This window comes from Theropithecus gelada, chromosome 13 (genome assembly GCF_003255815.1).
Source record: "Theropithecus gelada isolate Dixy chromosome 13, Tgel_1.0, whole genome shotgun sequence".
Taxonomy (NCBI): domain Eukaryota; kingdom Metazoa; phylum Chordata; class Mammalia; order Primates; family Cercopithecidae; genus Theropithecus; species Theropithecus gelada.
In genome coordinates this window covers 51,531,455-51,555,568 of record NC_037681.1, presented here as the reverse complement: position 1 = coordinate 51,555,568, position 24,114 = coordinate 51,531,455, and the positions used below count along the sequence as shown (strand labels likewise).

Genomic DNA, 24,114 nt, shown 5'->3' with positions numbered 1-24,114 from the left:
TAGACAGTTAATCCCTATCAGGAGTGTGGATTCCCATTAGGCCTGATCTAAGTGCTTCCAGAAGACTGCCCTGCCCTTAAAGCACCACATGTGTTGGTTTATTTAACTAATAGCTGCTGCCTTTAATGTTGCCAGGAGCCCATGGGGGCTTATGTAAATATACTTTAAGCCAGAAACAGTAGAAAGTATGTATGGGGCTTAAGCAGAGCCATCCTTTGAGTTTAAGAGTTTGGGATTTTGAAACTGAAACCTTTCCCCCATCTCCTTAGAAAGACTTTTTTTTTTTTTTTTTTAAGTAAGCAAACAATTAAATGTTGTTAATAGGCATTTAAGAGCTAATCTTTAGAAGAAACAAAGCCTTAAAGATAACCCTAGGTCTTTCTGTTCAAGTGTGAATTCCCCCTTAAAACCCCATATTTAAGAAGTTTCATTTGGAGATTATCTATTTGTTCATTGTAGCTTGGTCTCTTAATTGTTTGTAAGAGCTCTCACTACTAAAGCCCATTCCTAAGGAAAGTGGTCTACAAAGGAGCCAGTTGGCTTAAAAACCAGGCTCTTAACTTAATTGAGTACTTGGTTTAAAAGAGTTGACTCAATGCCTTTGGGTAAATTTACATGTTGTAAGATGCCTGGACACCTTTTTGTGTCCAATCAGCTTCCAGGATCCATAGATCCCTGGCTTCATTTGAACACATTGCACTTTCGTGTCATGTCATATTTCTCAGGTTTACAGATAACTTTGTGTTGGTTGCATTTTAGAATAGCTTGTCCCCTGGGCATGCAGGGAAGCACCTTAATTCAGCACTAAATCTGAAATTCTGGGGCCAAGATAACGAAAATCCATGTTTTCACAAAAAGCTCTTTCGGTGATTCTGAAGTATGTGAAAACTAGTGTTTCAGAGCTTACCAGACAAATTCTGTCAGTTCTGGTTTGTTCCATCCTGCTGTAAGATGTGTCTTAGGTTTCCAGGACACACCAGACTCTTACGAGATTTCCATCTGAAAGGCAGTGGCAACCTCGAGCTTCCAGCACAATGGAAAATGCTGAGTAGTTTGTATGAGTCTGCGTGCTTCCTCCTGCCCTGCTCCCTGGAACCTGGGCTTTCTTTAGGGTTTCCCTCAATCCTGAAAGTGGATCTGAAGATGCTGAATTCAACCTAAGGGCAATGTGTGTATGTTGTAGAGAAGAGGATAAAGAAGCGAGTGTTTGGTTTACTGGCGTTGGCATACACACATTAATTTAGGGTCTTCATCTGCTTTGGTAGACAAATCACAAACATTTCCATGAATAACCGCGTCTGTTATGCAAATTGGTTTCCGTCTGCTGGTCTGTTGAGAATAATCTTCCATAATTACAACAGCTATTTACTTACGGGCAAATCAGCTTTCTCACCACCTTCTCCATTCGAGAGAGGCCTCCAACTGCTTTCGGAGCCCATTTGATTGAAGGCTGATGGACTCTGATGTTGTGAGCCTGTTGTTTGAGTTTGTGGGTCTCAGGACAGAAGGATCCACAATACTGCCAGTCAACGAGTGGGGATTAGGCTCCCCCAGGCTTCTCTGCAATAAGATGTCCAGGACATAGTCCTCACGAGTTTTATAGCGAGTTGAGGAAACAAGGCATGTGGAACTAATGGAAGAGAATTAAGCCCTGAAATGTGTGGTTCTGCTTAGAATGGATGCAGTGAGCGTTTAGCAAGGAAGATATTAGTGCGGGCTGAAGAATTAATACTGACACGGCTTCTGGAGAGAAACTTGCTCTGGGCTTATGAAGAGGGGAAGGATTCCTGGAGAAGTCTCAGATGGCAAGGCCTTCCAGGCCCAGAGCAGAGGCTGGAGGAAGGAATTCATGGAACATGGCCTGAGTGCAGAGGAGGTAGGTTTTCCAACCTGGAAACAACTGACGTGCATTGAATAACTACCCTCTGACCTGTGTCATGGCAGGTTCACTTAGTTATCTGCTAACAATAGTGACAGAGGTAGGGAAGCTGAGGCAGGGAAAATTAAAGTATATTGCTTAAGGTAACAAAACCAGGAAGATTGAGAGTCAATGTTGGAGATGGAGGCATGATCAGAAGACATGAAAGTTCTAGAAATCTGGGGGGAATCACTGGGCTATGACTCTGATGGCTCTTGATCTATAGCAAAATTACAATGTTGGGAGCATAAATCATATTGGGTGCAGTGGGGTAGGGCGCTGGGTGGTCGTGCTTACTTTTCTGTATTTTTAAATCTTCCCTCCTCAACATGTTTTTTTCGCAATGATTTTGTAAACTGAACCCAGTTAGAATATTCCCCAGTAGGACAGGACAGTATTTACTCTCCTGTTTTACAGGTAAGGGGAACGAGATTAAGAAAAATTGTTTTGCCAGCCATTTTTTATCTTTTTTACTAGTTAGTCCCAAGGTGCCGACTCTCTTGGGATATGTTCTGTTACTCATAATTAATAATAATATTGATAACATAGGAAATAAACAAGGGAGATTCATTCCATACTTTCTTTACTATCCATAGTACCTGATAGGACACAGTTCTTGTCTCCAAACAGCTTTCATTCAAAGATGGAAGAATTCAAAGTTTGTATTGGGCAGGGGCTTTGGGGGATGCTGCAGCACAAGCTGAAGAACCCTCTTCGTTTTCCTGGCTTCCACCTGGGTGAGAAAGGGTCAGAAATCGGAAAGACTGAGTAAACTTCACACTGAAAGAGTGTGAAGTTATGTAAAGAGGCTGCTAATAGATAAACTAAAATTTGAATTGGATTCACTAAATATTTTCTTTCCCTGCACACTGTCTAACAGATGGAGGGCAGGATTGAGAAGAGGAGGGGAGGCTTGGAGGGAGATCAGATCAGTTGTTGAGAAAAATAAGGAGTAATGCTTTTTCTGCCCAGCAGACTTGTAAGTATCAGTCACTTTGTGGCCTGATTACACTTGAGCACAGGGAGTTTTATGGAAGGCGGCATCTGCATATTGTTCATTCACACATTTAGTCAATGAGTATTTATTGAGCACCTACTCTATGCCAGGAACTGTGCAAGACTGGCATTTAGGGATGAATAGACCCCATCCTGGCTCTCTGCGGTTCCCAGTCTAGTCAAGGAGCCTCAAGGAGCCCCAAATATCCAGGGAGTTAGAATTAGTGCAGTGATCAGATAAGGGGTGAATGTCAGGAGTCATGCAAACCCAAGGAAAGCTCACAACCCTGGGCCAGGAAGGCTTCCAGGAGGAGATGACATTTACTCACCATACTCCAGCCATGCTGCTCATCTTGAAGTTGCACATTCCTCCCCACTCAAGGGTATCTGCCCTTGCTGTTCCCTCAGAATCCAATGCTCTTCCATCTCCTTTTGACAGTCCACTCCTATGCTTCTCCAGGTCTTGGCATAAACACCACCTTTTCAAGGAGGCTTTCCCTGACCTCCCTACCCTTAAATTTACAAAATGACCGCTCTTTTATTTTTCTTTCCTCATACCCCATTCCTTTCCATTACAACACAAGTATGTGTATATCTAAGTGAATTTGTAAATAACTGTTTACTTTTTTCACTAGTATAGAAGCTCCTCAAGGTAGACTTTACTCTGTGTAGTGCAGTGTCTACCACAGAGGGAGCGCTCCATAAATATTAAAGGGGCACACACATAAAATTACCCCAACACAGGCCACAAGCGTTCTTGACACAAGTTAAGAAGCCCTCTGAATCTTAGTTTCTTCATCTGAAAAACTGGATTTATGCATCTACTTCATAGGATTTCTGTAGTGTTGTAGGCTGAACAATGGCCCCCAGTGATGATTATGTTCTAATCCCTGGAACTTGTGGCTATGTCTTCGCAGATGTGATTAAGGTAAGGATGTTGAGATGGGAAGATTCTCCTGGATTACTCAGGTGGGTCTGATGTTATCACAGGAGTCCTTATAAGAGGGAGGCAGATTAGAGGGGCAGAAGGTGAGGTGATAACAGAAACAGAGAGACTTGAAGATGTTATATTGTTGGCCTTGAAGATGGAGGAAGAGGCCAAAAGTAAAGGACTGCAAGTTGGATGAGGCAAAAAATAGGTTCTTCCTTGGAGCCTTCAGAAGGAACCACTCTTGCTGACATTTTGATTTTGGCGTGTAAGACTCATTTGGGACTTCTGACTTCTAGAACTATAAGAGAAAAATATTATATTATTTTAAGCCTCTAAATATGTAGTAATTTGTTGTAGAGCAAAAGGAAACTGATACATATAGAGATCAAATAAGATAACGTGTGAGAAGACTCTTAGCAAAGCACAAAGCCAGGAATCATTATTAGTTTATGACAGCTCTCCTTTTGTTTATTCCATTTCTGCACAGTACTATGTAAGTTCCAGCTACCATAATGAGAGGAGATGCTGGAATAATAGCCCTAAACCCCAAGGAAGGATATTTTTTCATGATTTATAATTGCCATAGAGCTTGAAAATCTTCCAGGTCTTATAGTTCTTAATTATGCTCTCATGCATATGCATCAATTACCCACATGCTCCTACGTAGTTTGTTAATGCAAAGATTGTTTAAAAAAAAATTGGAATGGTTTCCTCCGCATGCATTTCCCTCTGAAAATATCCTATGAAATATTTTATCTCCACTGCAATGATCTGCTTCAGCTGGGACTTGCTTGCCAATCTTCCCCAGCACAACGGAATTAAACCTCCACTCTCTTCTGTTCCAGTCCTGGGGCCTGTTTATTCTACCTGCCAATCCTCTCCACAAAACTCCCAATGGCTTAATTGCAGATTTGGTTCTCTGGGTTTGCATCTGCTTTGCTGGGTATGGTCTGCAATCCAGGAAAAACCAGGGAGCGCCTGACCTAGAAGTTTATATTTAAATGGCAGTGGAGGAGGAAGAAAGGGTGTTGATGTTTTTGCTTGCTGTTTCTCCCTGTTACAAGTGGCTTTGTTGGGTCCGTGATTCAAGCCCACTGAATTCCAGCTGAGTCTCTGAGATAGAGGGGTGGTTCCCCATGCACATCAATGACTTTGCCACGTGAGTCCATGTAAATTTCCTGTGTGACTCTTCTGGTGACGTTCAGTTCCACCTGGCTCAGTTGCCCAATCTGGAAATCAGTTCCGCCTCTTCTTTCTGCTCCATCTCTCCTTTCCTTTTCCCTTGTTCTAGAGACAATCATAGAAACTATACCTAATTATTTGTGTTGGGGAAATCCAAATAGATCTCCCTGGGGACATTTTCATCATGTGGACCAATGTTGTTCTCTTGGTGAACTAAAGGATAGCAGTCTGCTCTCAGTTTTTGAGTGCTAGACCATATACTTTTTTAAAAATTTATTTTGTGAGAGAGGAGATCTCACCTTAAAAATCTCTACTTTGTAATATTTGAGCTATATCATTAGGTAAACCCCTTAACTTCTCTGTATCAAGGTTTCCTTATCTATCAAATAAAAATAATAATATAATCATTAGGCAGGGCATGGTGCCTCACACCTGTAATCCTAGCACTTTGGGAGGCCCAAGCGGAAGAATCATTTGAGTCCAGCAGTTTGAGACCATCCTGGGCAACATAGCAAGACCCTGTCTCTACTAAAAATAAAAAAACTTAGCCAGGCATGGTGGCATGTGGCTGTAGTCTCAGCTACTTGAGTGGCTGAGGCAGTAGGATGGCTTGAGCCCAGAAGATGGAGGCTGCAGTGACCCATGATTGTATTATTGAGCTTCAGCCTGGACAACAGATTGAGACCCTGTCTCAAAATAATAATAATAATAACAACAACAATAATAATAACAATAACAATAATAATAATATTATTATAAACATAGTATGTCATTGGGAGAATTAAAATAATATGTAAATGTACATATTGAACATGGTTGTTCTTAGAATACTTGTTTCTTTCCCTATCTCTCACTCTCGTTTTCAAGCTTGAGGAGGCATGTGCACCCTCTATGAGTTTTCTTTTTTTTTTTTTTTTTTGAGACGGAGTCTCACTCTGTCGCCCAGGCTGGAGTGCAGTGGCCGGATCTCAGCTCACTGCAAGCTCCCCCTCACGGGTTTACGCCATTCTCCTGCCTCAGCCTCCCGAGTAGCTGGGACTACAGGCACCCGCCACCTCGCCCGGCTAGTTTTTGTATTTTTTTAAGTAGAGACGGGGTTTCACCGTGTTAGCCAGGATGGTCTCGATCTCCTGACCTCATGATCCGCCCGTCTCGGCCTCCCAAAGTGCCGGGACTACAGGCTTGAGCCACCGCGCCCGGCCGAGTTTTCTTTAAAGGAAGACTCTGGGCTTTTGGTCTACAGAGCCAGGTTCAGTTGGTCTTGGGAGAAGTCGGGGAATCTGTACTTTGAGCAAGTTTCCCAGGTGTTGTTGATGCTGGTGGTTTTCAAATTCTGCTTTTAGAGACTGTTTCATGGGCTGCAAATCAATAAGCTTGGACCATAAGCATTTTTAGGGCATGGCCTCTGTGGTGTCAACTTGTGTTTACTCACAATGCCTGTGGCAAAAGAGGTAACCAACACACACTGATATCAAATGAGTACCTCTGTACTCTTTCAGTATTACCTGATTTATTTTTTTCAAGTTTTACTGCTCATGGCAATTAGAGGGCTATGTATAAAGTACACGACTGCAACAGTCTATCATCTGAGCCTTCAAACATATTCCTAAGGGAAGTTAGAAACTCCCCGCATTCCAGCATGTCCAAATCTAACTGTCTTTCAGTTCGAATGCCATATTCTCTATGAAGCCTTCCCCAGTTGAAGCTAACACTGCCCTCTGCTCCAACCAGTTTCTCTATGTCATTTAAAATGGATTAATTCTATCATTTCTTTTCTATTTGCCTTTGCTCTCTCAGCAGTTTTGATGGTTTTACCTGTAATATCTCACAAATCCATCCCCTTCTCCCATCTCAGCCACAATTGTTCCAGGCCCGGCTCCATTATCTTGCTTTTATTAACCAAAAAGCTAGTCTCTTGTTGGCCTGTCTACACCATTCTAGCTCCTTCTAGAAAATTGCTCTTTTTTGCAGCCAAAGGGGGCTTTTGAACACAGGAGTGTGATAACATCATGCCTCCTTACTCGCCTGCACTCCCACTTAAAACCCTTCAACGGCACTGCATGTCTGTGCTGTTAGAGTAAAGCCTAGAGCTCCTAACATGACCTTCAGAGCTCTGTTGGGTCTGGCTGCCTCCCCTCCTCCAGTCTCATCTTGCGTTATGGCCTCTCACTCAGGTCTCCTTGCAGTTTCTTGAATGCAACATGCCTCCTCTGGCCACTGGGCCTTTGCATATGCCTAGAATTCTCTTCCCATCCCAGCTGCTAGACTAGCTAACTTTGTTTTCAGCACTGAGTACACTTACTCGGGAAAGTCTCCTCTTGAGCTCAGTAGACAGATGGTGTAAAGTACAATGTCACTGTGAGGTTTGGAGACAAATATTCTCCAGTGAGCAAGAAGTTGAGTGCTGTGACTAGGTAAGTGGAGTGTGAAGGGATGGTTGGGGTGAGAGGTATAGGGTCTCTGGATTGAGATCAGTAATACAGATATTTCATTAATGTTTATCTCCACAAGAGCAAGCCTTTGTCTGTTTTGTTTGCGCTGTCTTCTTCACCTTAGCTGGTAAGACTTAACACATACCAGGTGCTCAGTATACATTTGGTGAATGAATAAAGGAGTAATGGTGGATAAAGAATGTGCAGTTTTTACTTTGAGTTGGGGCTCTCATTTTGGACCCACTGAGAAAGCATCTGGTTTCATTACATCCTGGGAATCAGAATTAGGCAACTGGTCTCTAGTTAATAAGTCAGAATTGAAAATTTTGGGAACACTAATTCATGGCTTAACTTGGACTCAGGAACTATACTGATTAGTTGCAATACAACTATCTTCAGTAAATTTAGGTCCTCAAAATATTCTAAGAAAGTAAATTTTGTAAAGTCTGGAACAGACTTCAGGAGACAGATGGCTCTAGAGTACTATGTCGATGAGAATTTTGAAGACACAGTGTTTCAGAGAGCGAGACGGTGACTGCTGTGATTAGGTAAATGGAATGTGGAGGAACGGATGGGGTGAGAGATGTAGAGTTTCTCGATTGAGATCACATACCCTCCATCCAACACTGAAACCTAACAGTAGAATGTAAGAGTAGATATGGCTTGGAGCGGGGAGGTGATGGGAAAATAAAGAACACATTCCAGAAAAGGATGTTCAAAAGGTGAAAAAAACACGGAAAAAGAAGGATTGAATGAAGGGCAGCAGTACCCAGAGCCTACAGGAAATAAAAAGGGTCAAGAGAATGACTGGGCACAGTGGCTCACACCTGTAATCCTGGCACTTTGGGAGGCCGAGGTGGGCGGATCACCAGAGGTCAGGAGTTCGAGACCAGCCTGACCAACATGGAGAAACCCTGTCTCTACTAATAATACAAAAATTAGCCAGGCGCGGTGGTGCATGCCTGTAATCCCAGCTACTCGGGAGGCTGAGGCATGAGATTCGCTTGAACCTGGGAGGCGGAGGTTGCAGTGAGCTGAGATCGCACCATTGCACTCTAGCCTGGGCAAGAGTGAAACTCCATCTCAAAAAAAAAAAAAAAAAAAAAAAACACAGGAAGGAAAGAAGGAAGGAAGGAAGGAAAGAAGGAAAGAAGGAAGAAAGAAAGAAAGGAAGGAAGGGAGAAAAGGGCAAGAGATTCTAATCCCAGAAGCTGCCATTGACATAGGCGGGGTTTCCTGAACCCGCAACCAAGCTTCCTTCCCAGGTAATAGCCAGCAGCCCCAATTAAGGAGATTGTCCAAGGCAGTCATAACTGCAATGTGCTCTTGTGCCTTATTTCTCATATGATTGCCTGGTCTAGAGCAGTCTCCTGAGCAGAAGTAATCCATCCAGATTCTTCTCTTAAAATCTGAAATTGGAATAGTGAGGGATTAGGAGAGTTATTTATCAGAATCTGAGCCTAAGGCATATATAGAAATGGGGCCAGAATTGGCTCTAAGGCAAGCCCAAGCTGAAGTTATGGGAGCAGAAATGAGGGGTGAGGAAGCAGATCTGCAGAGAGAAGATAGCCCAGGACAGAGAGAGGCAGAAATGCAGGACTGTTTGCATCAGGGAGAACAGTGGCTTGGGCCCTGTACCTGCCATTTTCTTGGATTCTGTTTCCAAGAGGCCTGCCTGACTGGGTCAAATAACTGTGAATTCTGTATCTGTTCAATAAACTCTCGTTTAAGTGGGCTAGCTTAGCTTAAATGTATCTCTCGCTCTGTTCTCTATATTCAAAAGAAATTTGAGAAGCAGTTGGTGATTGAACATGCAATGGGGCAAACCATTTCATCCTGAACTGGGGATGTGCCTGAGAAGACCCAACTTTCCCAAAGGAACCAAGAACACAGCCTTGGAAGAAATGAACTGGAAATATCATGCTCATCTGTAAGCAAGCTGAAAGCTAGTTCTTGTGTGTATGTATACAGTGGCATTCTCTATTATTCACACTTGACTTGGGGAGATTCTCCTGATTGGACATCTGACCTAGTGTGAGTCAGGTTAATGCCCTGCAACGGAGGAACAATGCTATGGTGGAGCCCCCAACACCAAGGTCCCAAGTGGAGACTCTTCTTTGTGGACTTGGGAGGTGGTAGTGGAAGTGACCAGGAAATGAATTCGTTTGGTTTTCCTCCCCATGGCAGCTTGGCCTTGCCTAAGGGTTTGTAGGCCCTCTTTCCATGCTTTTCTAGATTATTTGTTAGGGATTGGTACCACACTGAGGCTCTTGTAAAATCACACTGGCTGCTATTCCCCTTGGACAGTGTCTCAGTCACCAGCTCTAAACGCCTTCAGATGTTCAAGGCTGCAGACTCAGCACCCACTTCGTCGGCCTACATGTTGTCAGCCAGTCAGCAAGTGTTTCTTAAGCATCCCCTGGGAGCCCATTTCTGTAGCAGGTGCTCTGTGCACTTGACTTCTTCATGTGAAGAAAACAGTTAATTGACTGCTTGATGTGCTCTCCTGTTGGAAAGGTTCTGCTGCTTTGGTGGGTATTGCCAGGGCAACCAGACCAATAGTCTGTTAATTAATTAATGCAACAGTGATTGCACCCAACCTTAGCTTAACAGAAGAGAAAACTGATTAGAATAATTTGCTTCTTGGTGAGGAATGGGTCAAAGAGAAACGCAGAGTTTTACAGCAAAGTAGAAGCTTTGTCCCATTTTAAAGCTAACTGGAAAAAAACACGTATAATGGGTGTGGAGGCAGTGATGGATGAAAATAGTTTATCTTATAATCAACCAGAAGACCAGCAGCTAAATACTGGAATGCTGCCTTCAGAAAAAAGGAAATCACAGCATCAAGAGTCAATCACAGGTAAGGCTCAAGTGCAGAGTTAGGGTTCAGACCCCTTGTAGAGGCTAGCCTTCTAATCGGGGATCCTGAAAAGATCCACTTAGAAGGGCTTTGATGGAAACAGTTGGGAATTCAGGAAGAAAGACACAGACATGTATGTTTTGTGTAATTTTTTTTTTGCTTAATTGTGTGTATATGTGTGTTATAACAAAAATAATTTGTGATTGTCCAGGTTCTTCAAAGATTATTGATGGTTTATTAAGTTTATTTTATACAAAAAATAAACTACATAATGGTTTTTTACTTAAGGAGGCAAATTATTTTTCCCATAGTCCTGGCTGTCAAAGCACAAAAAGTGCTTTGAGCCTTATTCTTGAACCATAAGTTTTCTAGTGGACTCCAAAGGAACTCTTTTGTAGGCTGCACTAAGCCAATCAGATACTTTCTGTCTTCAAGATTTTACACTAAAAAAGTAAATTAGTTAGTACTGAAAGCTTGGATAAGGTGAGAAAGGAAGTCACAGAGACTTGGTATTAGGCAGTCTTTTTTTTTTTTTTTTTTTCCCATGAGAACCCAGAAACAGAGAACAAGACTAGAAATAAGGAGAATTCATTCATTCATTCATTCATTCATTCATTCATTCATTCATTCATTCCTTATTCAAAAGTTTTACTGAATCCCTTCTATAAGCCATACCCTCTTCTGGGCACAGATGATACAATAGTGAATAGAACAAAGTTCATTTCCTCATGGAATTTACATGCTAGTGAGGCAAAGGAGAGACAAGAAATAAATAAACATATTATATGCTCAGGCAATAATAAGTGCTACGAAGGAAAATAAAGCTGCTAAGGCAATAGAGATTGATGGGATTGAGAGGCTGCTACTTCAGATAAAGAGAGCAGGAAGGTGAAAGAGGACAGTAATCCATGTGGACATCCAGGGGAAAGGGTGAAGTGGGTGGCTGAGAGGATTAGGGACAAGCTGCACGTAGTCCTAGAGAAATGGAGACAGGAAATCTCAAGATCTGGCCATCCTACTGCCCTTGGGTACTGTAAGATACTCTGTCATGCATCTAATGAATTGTCCCTTTTAGCATAAGCCAGTTTGAGGGTTTTTCCTTTTTTGCAGCTAACAGATTCCATTTCTAAATCCAGAAGGTGAGTCTACAGCAGTTAGCTATGAGCTACCTAGAATTCCGGCCGAGGCTCCCTAGTCAGAGAGTGTGACTCTTCACCACCACCCGATGGCAATATCCTTGCAGCACAGGGGCCTTCACAAGGGCAAAACCCAGTCTGGGAGCCAAAGAGATGCCAAGAGATAATAACTCTGCAGCTGTTTCTTATTCCAGTGTTAGCAAATCTCAAAACTGGAAAGAATTATATTCTTGAAAGCATTAAAAGAGCATTTATTTGTGCCAGGGTCATTCTGTTTCGGCTGGAGGGTTCAGGGAAATGTGGAGAGGTGAGCTGTGATTTTTTGAATTGAGGGCCAGAGCTGGTCCCCCTCTTGGATTCAGTTTATACAGATTACTCTTTGATGTTTCTGAATGATTCTACATGTAAACCTGGGGTCTGATCTATTTCTGGCCTTCTGATCTCACTATAACTGAAAAACCAACCAATAAAATGGGAACTCTCTAGAATTACATGGGTCCTTGAGGCACACATGTACTCAAATGTCAGCAAGGAATATATGCAGCAGTGTAATTGGGGGTTACAACTGCTGCTGCGCTTGTGTTCAAGGGAAATAATATGTATTGAGTACCCTGGTGCCAGACACTTGACATACATTATCTCCTATACCCAAAGAATTTACCCCTTTCTAAAGATGAGGAAACTGAGCTTCAGAGAGATTCGGTATCTTGATGAATTAAAAAAAAAAAAAAAATGCTGATTTGCAGCTGGGCGTGGTGGCTTACGCCTGTAATCCCAGCACTTTGGGAGGCTGAGGTGGGCAGATCATGAGGTCAGGAGTTTGAGACCAGCATGGTCAACATGGTGAAACCCTGTCTCTACTAAAAATACAAAAATTAGCCAGGCGTGGTGGCAGGTGCTTGTAATCCCAGCTACTCAGAAGGCTGAGGCAGGAGAATTGCTTGAACCTGGGAGGTGGAGGTTGCAGTGAGCCGAGATCACCCCACTGCACCTCAGTCTGGGTGACAGAGCTAGACTCTGTCTTGAAAAAAAAAATGTTGATTTGCAAACAATTGAAGATGCGTCTGGCTGGTAAAGCAGGAACATAATATTAAAAAGATTTTGGGGTGCTCACAGAGAACCAGGGCTAAGCTTCCAGAGGGGATCCTAACACCAGACAGCTGAACTGGTGTGATGAGGGAACCACGGCTACTCTCATAGAGAACTGCATGCCAGTATCTGCACCACTGCCACTTCCATTCTGGAACTCCACTGGGCTGCTTCTGCTCTTGCCGCAGACACTGTGCTTCTTTTGCACCAGGAATTAGACCTTTACTCTGTCACTAGTCCCACTTCTCTTGTCTCACAAGCTCTAAGGTAAAAAGTTTGGTGCCAAGGCTTGATTGGCAGAGTGTAAATCTGGGCTTTAGCCGCAAGGAAGGCTAGGAAAGGAAGTAGCTGGTATTTTTCAACTCTGTTGGCAAAGCCTGTTTCAGTCTCTCATGAAAGTGGGGAAATTCCCCCAAGATAGAAAGTGGCTCAGATGGAGGCAGCCAAACAAAAGTCACATGCCCACCAGAGCTGCAGCAGTGACATAGTCAGTGAGGGGTGGGTTTGGTGCTCTATTTCCAGAGCCCACTTCGTATTTCCTCTTGCAGGGGTCCCAAAGTGGAAGGCAATGCTCACTTTTTAAGATGTTGTTGAAAAACCATAGTGTTGAGCATTTTCAATATGCCCAACATTGTAACTAAGATGTGAGGGTATAAAGATGCAAAAGACATGATGTGATGGTTGCCCTGCAAGTGATAGCTTCATCTTCATCACATAGTCCTGAGCAACAGTAATGGATGACTAGTTTATTGATTACCTTCGGTACCAGGTGCTTTGTATACATTATCTCTAAAGCCTGACAACAACCCTGCAAAAAGATACTCTTAATGCCAGATGATGAAACTGAGACTAGAAAGGTTACATAATGTGTTCAAGTCACACAATTAATGAGTAGCAAATCCCAGGGAAGAAAATGAGGTCTCTCTGGCCAACTGCAAACTGGGGAAACTGGGGCCAGAAAGATTCAGTCGTTTGGCAAAAGTCTGCTGTCAGTTGATAGCAGAGTTGGGATCAGAACGCTAGCCTCTGACTCTAGTCCTTATGAGCTGAGCTGACTCCACACTGTGTTCAGCACCGCCTTGTCTGGCATTGCCTGGCCCCTCTTTACCTTCATTGTTCTGAATGCCTTTTATTCAGTCCTGAGGTTTTCAAACATGTCCTTTCCAGCTCCATTGTTTTGAGGGACAGTGACCATCTCAGCTGATCCTGCCCAGGAGTGGGGAGATGTTACTGAAGCCAGACCACCCAGAGACCTCCTGAGGGCAGGCTGGAGAATCAGGGCATCAGCCAGGTGATCTGTAAGGTCACAGCCTGATCTGCTCTCCATGATGAGGGTTCCTCCCTGAGGAGCATGACTCCTTTGTGGAGAAAAAGCTCTGGATCTTAACTCCCCTCTACGAGACTGCCGAGCTTTGTCTCAGGTGATCATCTTGACTGTTGGCAAGTTCTGTCCCTAAAGGACAAAGACAGTCAGCTGGTGATGGTGAACTTCCTAGTGAGAAAAGAGGACTTTTGAAGAAGAAACCTGTTCAATGAGCACTGTTATTGTCTCAGAGAACCTGTGGCAGGGGCGTGTCATGAGTGAAGTTATGAGGGGGTTCCATGTCTGGTAGGGAGAGACGATATAAAAGAGGTCATGAGAGGCCAGGAGAAAGGAGAGATACATAGAGAAAGGAGAGAGAGAGATAATATGAAGTAGGACAGTTGGTTCTTTACTCCACATCTTTCTTTCACACCTTGAACTACTGTCCCAGTTTCTACCATGATTTTCTAACCTTAGTTTTCATATTGCCTCTTAATGTAAACATGATCTATATCTAAGGGCTTACACATTATTATCGTTGCTGTATTAGCATCAATGGGCCATTTCCATTCAGTTTCTATAAATGGGATCTCATACCACCTCTCTGCCCCGAATTCCCCCCTCCCCTCTCTCTCTCTCTCTCTCTCTCTGTGTATGTGTGTGTGTGTCTGTCTCTCTCTCTGTTACACACACACCCCACACACTAGTGAAAACTGCAGGGTCATTTGCTGCACCCTGGAGATTACTTTGTGTTTGAGAGTCCAAAGAAAAACCCATCAGCCGTCAAGGGTTTTAATTATTTATTTTTAATCACACAAGCAATGCATGACTATGTTCTGGTTGTAAAAAATTCACACAATACATCTGAAATGAAAGTCTCCCCAAGGGAATAATTTTAAACAGCTCTGGTCCTCACCCACCAGCCCCCTGGTCTGTGGTGGGCCAGTGCTGGGAGATGTCAGTGGACCTGGTAAAGGTTTAGGGAAACACTGAGCTCTTGTAATACAGGGAAGGCTAGGGAAGCAAGGATCACCTGTGAAATGAAATGGGAGTAGTTAATGGAACTTATCCTTTATGTTTAGGAGTTGCTGACTTTGCCAGGGATGTGCTCTTCGATTTTTGCAGTTTTCTTTTAAGGGAGTGAGGAAGAGGAGGCCTGGGCTCCTGCATCTCTGTAGGGACTCACTCTTTTCTCTAATGGGCTACCTGAAGGCAGCAAGCATCACAGGCAGACTCTCAGCCTTCTGCTGTACTTGCCCATAGCAAGTGGTAAGATTTTTGTCAAATTCATGTGTTTCTCACCAATATTCTAATATTGAGTATTTCCTTCATGACTTGATAAGCCCCTGTACAAATTTGCTATGGGGCCAAGTGGAGATGAATGAAGAGTTTTAGTAAAGAAGTCAGAAATGTATTGAATGAAAGAAAGATCCAGATAGAAAGTCTCTTGGAGACCACTGATTTAGTTCTTCACTTTTTAGAAGAAGACATGAAAGTCCAGAGAGGTTTGGTCCAATACCCCAAGTTACATAGGCAGAGTTGGGAGCACAGAGAAAACCAGAATTCTCGTTTCAGACTCCCAGCCTGGTGTTTCTTCCATTACGCCAACGTTGGAATCCAGCCACCACTGTTAGCTACCTAGAAAACCTGGGCTGGTCTCAATAACCCTGGGCCCCAGTTTTATCATCACTCTATCTCCCTTAGGGTAGCATCGCTAAAAGCATCCAATAAAATTGTGACTGTTAAGTACCATGCAAATAGCCAAGCAATTTTCAAGCACACACAAAAAAATGAACTTCTTTTCAGTTACTGGAAAGACACATTCTTCATTAGTTAGTCATGTACAGTAGTGTTTTGCGAAGCATCACCTAACTGGATCAAAGATTTTAGGAATCTGACCCTGGAAGCTTTGCTATTTTATTTTGTTTTGCCTTTTAAAGTTTCTTAAAAATTGGTGTTATGTGATCATAGGACATTATTTTAAATTCATTTGGGTGTGATAATGGTGCTGTGGTTATGTTGGCAGATGTTATTAATTTGAGGAATGCATGCTGAAGTACTTCTGGGTTGTTTAGGGTTATTATTTAAGTGTTATATATTATGACATCTGTAATTTACCTTTCAATGGTTCAGCAATTATAAACCCACGCATATGTGGGCACATACATATATGGCAAAACATTAACATTTTTTGAATCTAGGTATATTACATGTGTGGGTGTCGAATATACTATTGTTCTATTTTTCCATATATTTGAAAATTTTTATAGTAAAGTGGCCTATAAAATAAATTCTTCCAATGACTCTGGTTCTCTCTAATGTTTTGAAAACCACTGATGTAGAGCTATAGAACATGTGACCAATGACAGTCTGTGAGTGGTCTCTCCACGTGACTGATTATGACATGGGATTGTCTATGCTCCTGGTTCCAGATTAAGAAGAAAACAAAAGAAAATCTTTCAAATTTCCTCCTTGGTGTCTCATCAGAATTGGAACCACTTTTCCTCTGAAATAGTGGTGAGGTTCTATTTTCCCTTGCTTTGTTTTGACAGTCTGATTTGTCCGTTAGTCTGAAATATTGAAATAGTACGCCATCTTTCCCATTTCCAGGAAGGCCTACAGGTGGAACTGATTGGACTTGAAGGTATTGATTAGATCAGTGGTTCCCAAACTTGGGTTCCTAGAGACATCATCTATAAAATTTCAGCAGGCTTAGGGTGAGGCAGTGGCATGTGACTTTTAGCAATAACAAGAGATAATTCTAATGTATATCTAGGATTGAGACCCAGTGTTTTAAACTATGATGACAACGAAGTCAAGGTGATGGATTTGGTTCTCGATTTAAGAGATATTTAGCTTTTCATAAGGAAAAGTTCTATTCCATAGTTACAATCTATACACCATACTCTGTTCTACCATTTTAAAATAGGGGTCCTGGTAGAAAAAAACTGAACCAGGAAAAAGAAAAAGGTAAATGAATTAGGGCAATTTACAACAATGACAACAACAAATATATATATATATATATATGTGCAAAATCATATTATATATAGATATCTATATATATAATATGATTTTTCCTTCTTGTTAGAACCTGGTACATTCTGTTATAGAGGTGGCTGCATGTTATTGATGGGTGAAAAGAGATTTTTATTCGTTGTTCTTTGATTACTAAATGTATCAACTACCTCAGGAATTTTGGATGAAAAGGTAAAAATGTTTTGTCAGCATCAGTGAATCGTGATAAAAATGAGTGATGTTTTTTAATGAAGAACACTCAATGAACACTTACCAGGCAAGCATGAAAGGAGAAACTGAACCTCAGGAAACAGAAAAATTAACCCCTACTCACCCAACCATTTTTATTATTATGAATTAACACTTTCTGGGGCCTCTAAAAGAAAGGAAATGCTGTAAAGGAAAACAAGAGCAGCTCTCTGGCATAGCCTTCGTTTCTGCAGTAGGAATCAGCAGGATCCTTCACTGGCACACCATAAAGCAGTTTCCCTTGTTCTTATGTAATACGTCTTTGCAGCTTAAACCTTTAATTAACCAGAGATGTCATCAAGAAAAGTTTGCCAAGGAAGAGGATGCCTGGTTTAATTAAAAAGATCTTTAATAGTTATTAAGGAAATCAATTTGGAATTCAGGCCTGAGAGCAGTGATGGGGGAAGAAATCACTGAGAGGAACTTTTCCATCTCTCTGGGTAATGGATTTTAACCCTATGATCTGCACTGCTTTAAAACCCCCAGGGCAGTGGTCCAGGGCATGGAGAAGGATGCTTGTCACTCATCATTTTTAAATCTACATCCCAGATCTAAGAGAGCAGTTCTGTCTTATACAGGAGAAGCCCAATCTTTTTGGAATGCAGTTATCCTGGCAATTGAAAGAAATAGGAAACCTTTATAAATTGAAAATCTCCTACCTCATAAGTATAAGCTATTTTTTTCCCCAAAGAGATGCATTATTTCTCCCTGAGGATTTGCACTTGAACTGTACATCAGGCGTTTTCACATTACTGCTCCAACTGGCCTTCTTCGGATCAAGCTAGAAAAAGGGATTTGGCTCTTTGGAGCATAAGAGAAATATTATTTTCACTTGTCTCATGAAAATGATGACACAAAAGGTGAAATAGCCAGAGGATGGGCAAAATAAATTGTCTGTATGGCAAAAACTGTAAAAAGAAAAGAGTTTTCTTTTTAAAAAACAGCATTCTGCCAACAGGGGAATGATATTAATATCATCATCTGATGCAGCCCAGTTGAGTTCAAACGCTGAAAGCACTTCTCAAATAATCTATGTTTAATTAACATTTGCACAGCACTTAGAGAGGGAAACTGAAGACAGGTGCAGTGCATAGCTGCAAAAATGACTTTCCTGTTGCAATGTAGCTATTTCTCAGGTGGACTGAAGCGCCTCTATCTAAGACTCAACATTACTCAACAGAAACCCAAGAGGAAGGACCAGATCTTTTAACACTCAAGCCTTTGTTCAAATCACCAGCTTATGGAAGAGCTGGAATAGGCCTTATTTATTTGTATTCCTCACAGCAAATTGCCCAGAGTCTTGGTCACAGTGTCTTTGTTCATTGTTTTGCTCATTACCTAGAAACTTCTGGGCTTAGCAGCCTCCCCACCCCACTGTGGAAATGCCTCAGCTCCCTGATTCACTTGTCCTGTGAAACTTAGTGAGGGATGTCACTTGGGAGCAGTGTTGGGTAATGCAGATATGTTATAGCCCACAGTTTACCAATGAACTCATTCTGCTGTTGGCAGTTCATGCAATTTCTCTGGGCGCCACTTGTCTCATTTACCAAATGAGGAGGATTGAACTACATTAGAGTCCAAGGCCCCTCCTAATTTAATCTGGTGCACTCTTTCCCGTTCGTCCTGGCTGGGTAGATCTGTTCCCACATTAGAAAATGGAAACCAGGAAAACTTCAGTACTTATGGAAACACTGGTGGTTGGAGTAGAGGTTGCAAACTGGCAAGCAGCAGGCTGGATTCAGACTGCAGACCTGTTTATTTAGCTCATCCAATGTTTTGGTGGGCTGGTGGTGGGGGTGATTGAATTGGTTGATTACAGTTAAAATCCAGGAGGTTTCACATCGTTATCTGGACTTAGGCTTTTGCTGAGAGGTTGGAAAACTCTGGCAACACTTTACTTGCACTGGCAATGATGAGTTGGAGCTGATTCCTTGCTAGTCCAGTGTGGACCCCACTACTCCCTACTGTGTCCTCGACATGAAGGTTGAATAGCGGTTTCAATAATAGCAGTTGTTGTCATTGTGTTTATGTTGTTTTTCCCCTGACCCTATCCCATTTCACTCATTCATGTTACTTTCATGGCCCATGGAGGTATATGAGTGAGAGGAAGAGGTTGTTGGAAGAATGATTGGAGTCTGGTGTCAGGAATCCCTTGCCCTTCAAAGAGACAGTGTGCTGCTACTGACTGCTTTCGTGAGCTGCAATGTGGGTAAAACATCTTCAGCTGGGTAGATAGGATAAGACTGTCATTGACTAATATGTGCAACCTAATTACTTCCTTAGTTACTTAAAGCTGGCTTCATTTGTCCAAATTGTCTGTTCTTTGGATAATCATCTTGCCTATTGTTTATTTAGAATAATGCCCCACATGAACATTTAGAGTATCCCAAGTTCAGCACACACGCAAAAGAACTTAAATAGCAAACCTACATTTTTACTCATCTAAGCAAATTTCCTTCTAGAACCATCACCAGAAGTCCTTCTGTTCATTACAGTGGGCTCTAATTTATTGTCTAAAATAGAAATTTCTTGAAAGTAAAATGATGCAGTATTAATAATTATGCCAGAAAAATCAGAATAAACCAGGATTTTCCCAAGCAAACTGGGGCATAAAGCCACCCTGCTCAGTGTGCAATATCTAGTAGTGACTTGACGACAAAATCTGCCATCGGTCACTGGAGGTTATACTGGATTGTCCCACATCCACTCCTGGGGTATGCTTGGCTCCTCTTGCTGTTGAAGTCCTATCCAGACTGGAAAGGCCCCATCACAGTTCCCTATTCCTTCTTGGATCTGAGCTCTCCTGCCCACTTCTACCTTTCACTCATGCCTCTCAGCTTAAGCTTAACAGGAAAGACTGTCTTTGTCAGAGATAATGCAGGTGGCTCTCAGATTTGGCTGTCTGAAATTGGGGACCTGGGGAGTGACATCTGTCCTTAGATCCTTCTATTTCTTCGCCTGTGCTGCCCTCTTTCAGAGTCTCCTCTAGATAATTCAAGGGAAATAATTTCCTTTTTCTTTTCCTTTCTTTATTTTTCTTTTTTTCTTTTCGTTTCTTTTCTTTTTTGAGATGGAACTTCACTCTTGTTGCCCAGGCTGGAGTGCAATGGCGCGATTTCAGCTCACTGCAACCTCCGCCTCCCAGATTCAAGCCATCCTCCTGCCACAGCCTCCTGAGTAGCTAGTAACTGGGATTACAGGTGCCTGACACCATGCCCAGCTAATTTTTGTATTTTTTAGAAGAGACAGGGTTTCACCATGTTGGCCAGGCTGGTCTCAAACTCTTGACCTCAGGTGATTCGCCTGCCTCGGCCTCCCAAAGTGCTGGGATTACAGGTGTGAGCCACCGCGCAGGTCTCTTTTACTTTTCTTTAGGCAAACTTGGTCATACCTTCATGCTAGAACTTTGCATATTCTATGGGGGTGGGGGGATGTGGGGGAAATTTCTCAGATCGCCACAGGGCACCATCACTGAAGATCAAACCACTTTACACAACCAGCAAAGACATATCATTGTAGCAGTATTAAGTTTTACACTTGGCATTTGGGTGAGGAACAAAGAAAGTTTGGGGCATTTCAAACAGTAAAAGAAGCAGGCTTTTGAAATGCAAAGATACAGATCCCTTTCAAGGAATCGAATATAAGAATAAAAGGAGGGAGAGGAGTTGAGGGTAGTGGGCTGGTGAAAGGAGTTGTTTAACGGAAAGAGAAAGATCCAGAAAGGTGACTGTCAGATCCCTTAGATAAAGCCACCCATCTACCTGTCAAAGATGAGAGGAAAATCCAGCTGGCTTTATTTTTTTGACAAAGATGCACCAACGTGGCAGAAAGATGAGGTAAGGGGTTGGTAATAGCGCATCCTCATTGACCACGTGGTTTAAACTATTCCATCACTCACTCTATAAGAAAGCCTTGCAGGAGACCCGGGACATGCGGTTTTGACAGGATCTACAGTGGCAAGGAAAATGGAGAGGAACACAGAGGAAAGGGGGGTTGACGTATTATTTACAGTGGAGAACTTGAACAGAGTCAACTGCAGGAGTCAGCCCAAAGACCTGTATCTGTATAACTGTGGAATAAAGACAGACAGATCTTTGAATTTTCACGGCTGCTCTTTTTGCTGCTGGGGAACCCTGCCAGGGCTGGGCCAGCATGTGTGCGGCTCATCTTCTCATTGTGCTGCAATCTGCCCTGCTACCGCTTACCTTTCCCTATGGCCCAGAAGAGGTAAAGACCTCAACAGAAAACTGTCTGGGCCTCTGTGGGCGAAATTTCATTAGGTTGGCACAGAGGGTGTCTCGCTGGTTGTGACAGGTCTAATAAGTGTGCAGATGGCAAGACGCAAACACACAGTCACTAGTGCACGCACAGCCTCCCTGAAGTCACTCAGTGGGCAGAGAGGAGGGACTTGGAGAATCTGATGCAAAAGGAACAAAGGCTGCAACCTCTGCAGCGGGCTGAGTGAGAATGACGGGGAGACGGCTACAGGAAATGAGAAGCAAAGTGTGAGAATCCACAGCAAAAGCTGCCGCAGAGCATATGCATCGGACTTCACAGCTTCCTCCTGCTTCCAGCTTGCATTTGCTCCATATGCTGCTTTACACTGCTTTCCGGCCCGTAATGGGTTTCATTCCATAGTTTTTATACTAACATGAATGACTCACATCTGCTCCAGCACCCAATTTGCTCTCTAATGTCTTCGGCTGTGAGGACAGAACAGCTTACACAGAACTCGCCAACAACAGGAGTGATAAAGAAGGTCCTGATCCAAGACAAGAAAGGTCAGAACCCTAAATGCGTCAGCTGGGAGGGTCTTTGAGAGAACATGACATTGCAGATGGGAAAACACAGACCCAGAGAAATGTGGAGCTTGGTTCCACAATATCAAGACTGAGGAGGTAGATCTGTTTTAGGGCACCAGGAGAGTCCTAGTTCAGAGTGTATTTATTTTTTTCATTTCCTGCCATGTTAAATCTTTTGCTAGGAGCTTTTCTTCCCCATATTGGCAGTGATAAGAAAAAAGTAACTTGGATTAATCGCCAATGATAGCTAATCCCCCGTTGGGATCAGCCATACTCTGCATTACTTGAGCTTGTTATTTTATTTATTCATTTTTTGAGACAGGGTCTCGCTCCATCACCCAGGCTGGAGTGCAGTGGTGAGATCATAGCTCACTGCAGCCTCAAAATCCTGGGCTCAAGTAATCCTCCTGTCTTAGCCTCCCAAGTGGCTGAGACTACAGACACATGCCACTTCGCCCGGCTATTTGTTGTTGTTGTTTTTAGAGGCAAGGTCTCGCTATGTTGCCCAGGCTTAAAGCTGGTTATTAAAGAGTTTCAGATCTATTCCTGAGCATAGGGGACCCCTGGATAGACTGGGTGCCTGGAGAGACCTACAGAACTGGGCCCCGCACATGGACACTCACTTCACTTCCAGATGTTTGAAGTCCCACTTGAAATCTACTTCAGTCCTAATGACATTTACTGGTTTGACAACCTAAACTGATACGATCTCAGGCTGGATCAGCTAATGACACCTAGCAAAACTAGATTCCCTTGACAGCTTCCATAGGCCCAGGAAGTCTTCCTCACTTGAGTAGAGGACAAAATAACGATTTGAGAAGAAAGTCATTGTTGGAAGGAAATTTCCACTCTCTGAGACATTGCAGGCCCTGCATGGAGCTGCCTTCACCCCATGGCCTCAGTTTCCCCATATGCCAAACAGTCAGAATGAGGCACCTCAGCATCTCAGCAGTGTGGTGGTGCTGCACCATCTCAAAAGCTTGGCGGTGTTCTTGTGTAACTGTCTGCCATCTGTTACTCAGAAGCGGTATTACAAAGCACTGAGCAATGGACTCCTGTGCTGCAGCTTCTGTCTGGAGCCAACAGCAGCTCAGCAGCTTGCCTGGGGGGTCCCCTGCAGAGCCTGCAGCAAAATGCTTTGTAGGCCCGAACCTGCAGCTCCAGGGTGAGGCTCCTGAAAGAGGTCCAAGGTGCTTGGGATGCTGCAGAGGTGAGTTCTCTTGCTGCTCCCCCTACTCCTCCCATGATGGTCATTTACCTGGGCCCTTTACTGGGCCAAAGCGTTGGCTGGGGAGCCTGCTCCCATCTTTCAGTGTGCAGAGTTCTGATAAAGGCAAACGCTAGATCAACCCCGGGGTTCTGTGTGATGGTCTTAGAGCGCAGGTAAATCTTGAAAGGGCTGGCAACAGTGCTCACCTTTTCTGGGCTGTTTAATTTCAACTGCAGTTCTCAACCCCAAACTTCTTATCTACAGCTCAGTCAAGAACTCTCTGGGGTTGTGAGGCAGGACTTCCCTGTGGCTGAAAGATAAGGTACCCAAAACAGGAGGCTTTGAGTAGATGCCTCCATTTCTCAGTACATGTCTTTGGGGAGACATCTTATTGGAGAAGGAATTCCGGAGCCCTGATTTACAGCTGTCTCACCTGCACAGAGGTATGGGAGCTTCCTCTACACTGAGCTCTGTGGGGAGAGAGGGGCAGGGAGGATGATGGCTGCCACAGTGGGTGTATCATTTTCACCTCCCCAAGAAACTGGATGAAGCAAGCAACCCTCCAACAAAAATGGCATGGTTCCTGCTGCCTCTGCTCCCTAGACAGAGCAAGGTTTTCTCCCTTTGAGTGCTCAGATAACACCAGCACCTTGCATTCAGCTTTCACCACTACTCATATTTGCTTGTCAGAGGAGGTATTTTCTCTCCACTTTACAGATGAGGAATCGAAGGCTGGGGGAAGGTAAATGACTCACCCAAGACTCACACAGTGAGTGTGACAGCTAGGTCAGTACTCTCTGGTCAATGATCTGGCCATGATTCCAGCCTACTTGAGCCTACATGGGAACTGGAGTCAGAATTTGCTTTGCTTCTAGATCCAAGCGGTTTTAATCTGCAAGTGGGAGGGGGATGCACTTCCCAAAGGACCTTGGGAAAAGGGGCTTTTGAAAGATCACCCTGTGCACCCAGTATCCCCCTGCCCAGGGTC

At 43.2% G+C, this 24,114-nt stretch overlaps 1 long non-coding RNA gene across 1 annotated transcript; it reads left to right on the top strand.

Annotated features, from left to right (window-relative positions):
• Positions 1 to 14,307: 14,307 nt before the first annotated feature.
• On the top strand, positions 14,308 to 19,422 carry LOC112605149. Its single transcript, XR_003115360.1, has 2 exons — positions 14,308 to 16,364; positions 19,206 to 19,422. It is a non-coding gene; the product is annotated as an uncharacterized LOC112605149 (long non-coding RNA).
• The last annotated feature ends 4,692 nt before the right edge of the window (positions 19,423 to 24,114 follow it).